The sequence below is a fragment of the Sus scrofa genome, chromosome 14 (genome assembly GCF_054392235.1).
Source record: "Sus scrofa isolate SSC_HxYL_T2T_F1_AM1 chromosome 14, Sscrofa_HxYL_maternal_Yorkshire_Landrace_v2.0, whole genome shotgun sequence".
Classification (NCBI taxonomy): Eukaryota; Metazoa; Chordata; class Mammalia; order Artiodactyla; family Suidae; genus Sus; species Sus scrofa.
In genome coordinates, this window is record NC_139396.1 from 21,460,577 (window position 1) to 21,465,856 (window position 5,280).

General features: G+C 51.0%; 1 long non-coding RNA gene across 1 annotated transcript; it reads right to left on the reverse strand.

Moving 5' to 3' along the window:
- Nucleotides 1–665: 665 nt before the first annotated feature.
- On the reverse strand, nucleotides 666–4,011 carry LOC110256773 (uncharacterized). Its single transcript, XR_002338728.2, has 3 exons — nucleotides 3,876–4,011; nucleotides 2,704–3,676; nucleotides 666–2,343 (listed from the first exon to the last, which is right to left on the reverse strand). It is a non-coding gene; the product is annotated as an uncharacterized LOC110256773 (long non-coding RNA).
- Between the last annotated feature and the right edge of the window lie 1,269 nt (nucleotides 4,012–5,280).

Consider the following 5,280-nt stretch of genomic DNA (forward strand, 5'->3'; position numbering starts at 1 on the left):
ATTCCATGAAGGGGTCTATAGGTCTTGTCAGCCTGCCTTAGAAATCCATGCACAGACGTTGTTCAAAACCCGGTGGGAGGAGTTCCCTTCATGGCTGAGCGGTTAACGTACCCGACTAGGATCCATGAGGATGTGGGTTCCGTCCCTGGCCTCCCTCAGTGTGTGGGGATCCTGCGTTGCTGTGAGATATGGTGTGGGTTGCAGACATAGCTCGGATCCCGCACTGCTGTGGCTCTGGTGTAGGCCGGCAGCTGCAGCTCCCACTCGAACACTAGCCTGGGAACTTCCCTATGCCACAGGTATGGCCATTAAAAAAAAATTATAGTAGTAAGAAAAAAAAGATAATGTCAATGGACAGAAAGACAAACTCTGGTCCAAAATGCGCTTTAAGAGTTCTTCTGGGGAGCTTGGATTTTTGTGGTGGTGAAGCATGTAGTAATTCCTGATATGGTCACTTTCGGGACGGTCATCAATATTCAATTGATAATCTTTTTTTGCTTTTTTTTTAGGCAAATGAGCATACTTAGCTTTCATAATCAGAATGCAAAGTAGCAAAACACCAGAAACTTTCATGGAATCAGCAAGAGCAGAGGTAGTTCTACCTACTAGTCAATTTCATTGAGGGAAGCAAAGTCCTTTGGAAAAGAAATTGACAATGATTTCACTTTTTGTTAGTTTCCTATTTTCTGTTTAGTCCGGGTTTTATTTTTTTATTATTATTTTTTTTTTGTGATCTTCTGAGCCAGATACTTTTTTAAGAGGCATACCAAGCAGGTAAGGATTCCACAGAGTACGTATTCTGGATGGGCAGCCTTGCTGCCAGCAAGTGTGGGGACCACTGTGTTTCACCCACTCCATCTGTGCTGGGGAGACAGGCACACAGGCTCAGAGTTGCCTGTCTTTTCTTTGCCACTGGAGATGCTACTGCCATGCGTGATCTTCGCAGGCAACTCAGAACAACAATCAAGCCCAGATTCCATGTGTGAGCCCAGCATTCAGCACTGTTGATTCTTGCTAGGTGAGAAATGGGAAGTGCCAACATCTTTTGCTTGTGCTCAGAAACGAAACAAAACAAACCAACTCATGTGGCTTAGCAAACATTCTGCCTTACTTTGTGTAAGTGAGACATTTAGAATTCTGATGAAGGGGATGCGAAGATCCCATGGGACCAGGCATTTCCTTACTCACCCAAAGTGAGTAGGAGGTCCTCTCCCAGCACCCTGGCCTCCCTCTCAGATGCGGTGGTAACATGCAGATAGGCCTGGGGGATGCAGGGCTGGCAGTGCGGCTACTCCATTTCCTAGGGCATGGTGGGCACGGGAACCACTGGGAAAGCCAGGATTCAACATGCACCATCTCCCACGTGACTGCAAAAGAGTCAAATTTCAAGGGCTGGACAAGCATGGAACCTTCCAGTCCATGAGCATGATGCTTTGCTAAATAGCCTAAGGACACTTCCCTCTGCAAAGCTTTCTGTCGCCCACCCACTGATCTTCCCACAGAACACGTGTCCTCTCTTCCCTTTGACCCTTGAGTCTTTGCATAGATCTTGCACAAAATTCTCTTATGCCTCCTACATGCTTTGTTGTAATTGCTGGCTTGTGTGCCAGTCACCTGGATAAGCAGTGAGCTTTTGGAGGTAGGCAGGCACACCTTTTCATCTGTGCAACCTCAGTACCTAGTTCGTGACCTACATCGCAGGCACTTGGTGCTTGTTGAATGACTGAATGAAGACAAAGACACAGGGCTGAGAGTGACAGAGAATAACACTTGGGTCTCACCATTCCCCAGCCAAGTAAAAACTTTGGCATCATTGACTCTTGGTCACCTGTAAAAGAAGACAGAGATTTCATCCACACCAGATAACTGCTTCCCAAGGCTCCTTTTGGACCTTATAGTTCTTTTTGAAATTCATTTTCGATTTTGGTCAAAAGTACCAGAGATTGTTTGACCCAAAGGCATGGACTGTGGATTTAGCAGACCTGGCTAAATCCTGTCTTTGTCACTCATTAACCAGATGTCGTGTCCTGGCAAAGAGCCCTGAGCTCCCTGGGCCACAGCTTACTCCTCTGTAAACGCGGAAATGATCATAGGAGCCGAATTCAGGGGGGCTGTAAGTTTTACCTCACTGCAGACTCACTGACGCGGCCCTATCATTTTTTTTCACTCGCTCACCAAACCTCCTTTGAGCCCTTATGTGCACCTTGTTCAGGGCCTCGGAGTCTGAGGATGGAGATCGGATGAGAGCTCAGTTGTGTGGGGGAAGCCAGACATCACCCCGGTAGACTGGGATCCAGGTGATAACACTGTCGGCCAAGGTCCTGGGCCCAGGGCCCATGTTGCCTGCAGTGGGAGGAGAGAAAAATCAAAGAAGCCTCAAGTAAGAAAACAACAACCAAGGGCTTTAGCTGGGCCTTTAAGGGGGGGTTAGGGGTGGGTGTTCAATATACACTAGGCTTTCTCTGCTCACGGACATTAATTTATTTATAAGTAAGTACAGCTAATCCCCCACTTATGCAACTGTTCCATTCCAAAGATCTTTCTCAACCTGAACTTTGCCTGAGAAGAAAAAGAAACAAACTGCTGCTTTCTTTCTTTTTTTTTGAGGATGGCTTTGGAGTCAAAGATATAGACCCCTTTTGACATGCACACAACTTCCTATCTGTTACTTATTCCAAAATACTTTGATGTAGAATCAGCTACCTTGCATGCCGGGGGGAGAATGCAGTGGCCATGTTCCTACTTCAATCTGCTCATTTTTCCTCTTGTCTGTGAGCAAGTCCTGCCCTTCCCAGCTTGGTCCCTCTAGGCATGGCCAGCATGCAGCCTGGTGTTTGCAGGGGTTGGCACTGGGGATGCAGGAGTGGGCCAGCTCCTCAGGGAGTGCTCCTCGATGCAGCCTCCATCCTTTGGTCTCCGGGAGGGGCTCATCCCTAAGACTGTTTTGTGCCGAGCTGGGGTACCGGCTTTTCCAGGGCCATGATCCGCCCATTCCCCTGCTCTGTATCCGGGAGGTTGATGCATGTGGACCTGTCAGACTGCTCCCCCATTGCCTTCATTTTAGGACTCGGCCAGCCAAACACAGGGACCTGTAGGTTGTTTCGACCCTGGACACTTGGCCCCTCCGATGTGTCCACGCACCCCGCCCCCACTCCAGGATCCTTGCTCCTCTCTTTGCTCAGCCAGTTCTCCTTACACCCAGCCCCTCCCTGGTTCAGAACTCTACTCAGAGCTCCTGGATGTCCATGTGGATGGTGCCCTTCAGGAAAACTGCAATTTACATCACATGCCACCTCCGCTCCCCTCCCCCACATCCCTTCTTTATAATTCTTCAAAGTATGCATCCTTCTCGGAAATCCATCTTGCAGCGTGCTCCTGTTTCCAAGCAGGTCAGCTTTAGGAGAGAAGAGTCCTTTTCTGTCTCATTTATTGATGAGTCCTCACAACGGGGATCAGGGCTTAGCCCGCAGCAGGTGCTCAATAAATATTTGCTGAGCAATCCAGTTTATGGATGAACAAAGTTTGTTTCACACTGCAGTGTCTCTATTAGGTGGTCTGCACCAAGGAGCTGGCCACAAGCTTGAGAATGATGGCATGTCCTGCGTCCCTCAGCCAAGTCCCATTTCTCTGAAAAGGAGGGCTCTTTCCTCTGCTTTCTGTGCTTGGTGGCAAAGCCCTGAGAAAGGAGCAAAGAGGGCATTTCAAGGGGCTACCGGGAGGATGTAGAAATGGCCAGAGAGGAGAGGAAGCCATCTGGCTCCACGGACCGCCCTCCCCCCTGCAAGTGGCCCAACCACGTGGGGTTGAGGGTTCTTGTCCAGCGCCCACGCACGAGATCCTTTTTCCGGCTTCGAGGAAACAGACTGAATGCTTACCTTTCATTCCGCTTGTTTTCCTCATTAATCTCTAAAGCGGCGACCACATCCTTTCTCTTTTTCATTTTATCTGAGTCTCCGGAGAGGTTCACACGAGTCCTGGTTAGCAGTCTGAGAAGCGGCACTGGGAGGAAGGACTTCCTGCTGACCCATGCCCTGCGCTGCCGGTGATTTGCATGTATCAGTTGATGTGCAGATTCTGAGCCAGATGTGGCTTTTCCTCTTCAGCTGAGCACACGGTCATCATGTGCACTGTTGTCAGTGTCGGCTCTTTTTCTTTCCCCCAAACAATCTGAAAGACAGTGCAGAGTAAAATCTCGGATGGCTTCTTCTTTCCTCGGTAGAGCTCGTGGCTGTTTATGTCCTTGGTCCTCTGACGATGCAGCAACATGCATGGCTCTATGGGCCGGGAAGGTCACGGGGATGCTGGTCCACCTTGGAGATGCTGACCTAGGAGAAAGGCAGCCTGTGTGCTGGTGTTCGAGGGGTACTGGGTGGTGGGGGGGGCTGTCTTCCACAGGGTGCTAAACAGACTTGGGCTTTTAGATGTGCCTCTAGTCCACTGACCCTTCACCCAATCCTAGGGCCCTGCTACTCAAGCGGGGTCCCTGGACTGCAGCACTGGCACTGCATGTTAGAAATGCAGAGTCTCAGGCTGCACTCTGGCCCCCTGCGTCAGGACTGCATTCTGGCCAGATGCCAGGGGATGCGTGACTGTCAGCACGGAGGCACTGCTCACTCGCAGCAGGCTGCTACAGGGCTCTCGGCATCAAGAAGAATCTCTAAGGGCCTTTGATGGGGAAGTGGGCCAGGTCTGAGCAGAGCTCAATGGGCGGGTGGATGTGTTCCACCAGCCACCCGCCTCTCCACCCTCAGCAGAGCAACCTCGGAAGGAGGGCCCTGGGCTTAATGTGCTTTGACCTGGAGGTGCTGCCTGGCCCAGAGGGTGCTTGATGCTTAGGAGGAGGTCGGCCTGGGAGATGCCTGATGACGTGGCATGGAACACCCTTCCAGAAGGCCCTGGGCATCTTCAGTGGGGCCCCTTTTCCTGCTGCTGCCCTCCATGGTCCCCTGGGCTGTCCCTAGCTGGCCTCCTTGGCATGAGGAGGCATAAAGAGGCCCAAGGCCATGATGCCCAACCTTCCCATTCAGGGCACTGTGTCTGTCCAGCGTTTGCTGCCTGAAGTCGAGCCCCTGGCCCAGGGGATTCTCCCTTCCATGACATGCCTAAAAGGTCAGACCAGGCTCCTGTGATGTCTCCTCTCATTTGTTTATTTCAGGTACTGGGCTCGTTGCAAGCTCTTTGGGTGTCGCCTTCTGCATGTGCAGTGTGATTTCCACAGCCCTGGTTCTCCATGACTAGCGACCAGAGGCCTCCCTCCTGCCCAAGAAACGAGTTTGTGGA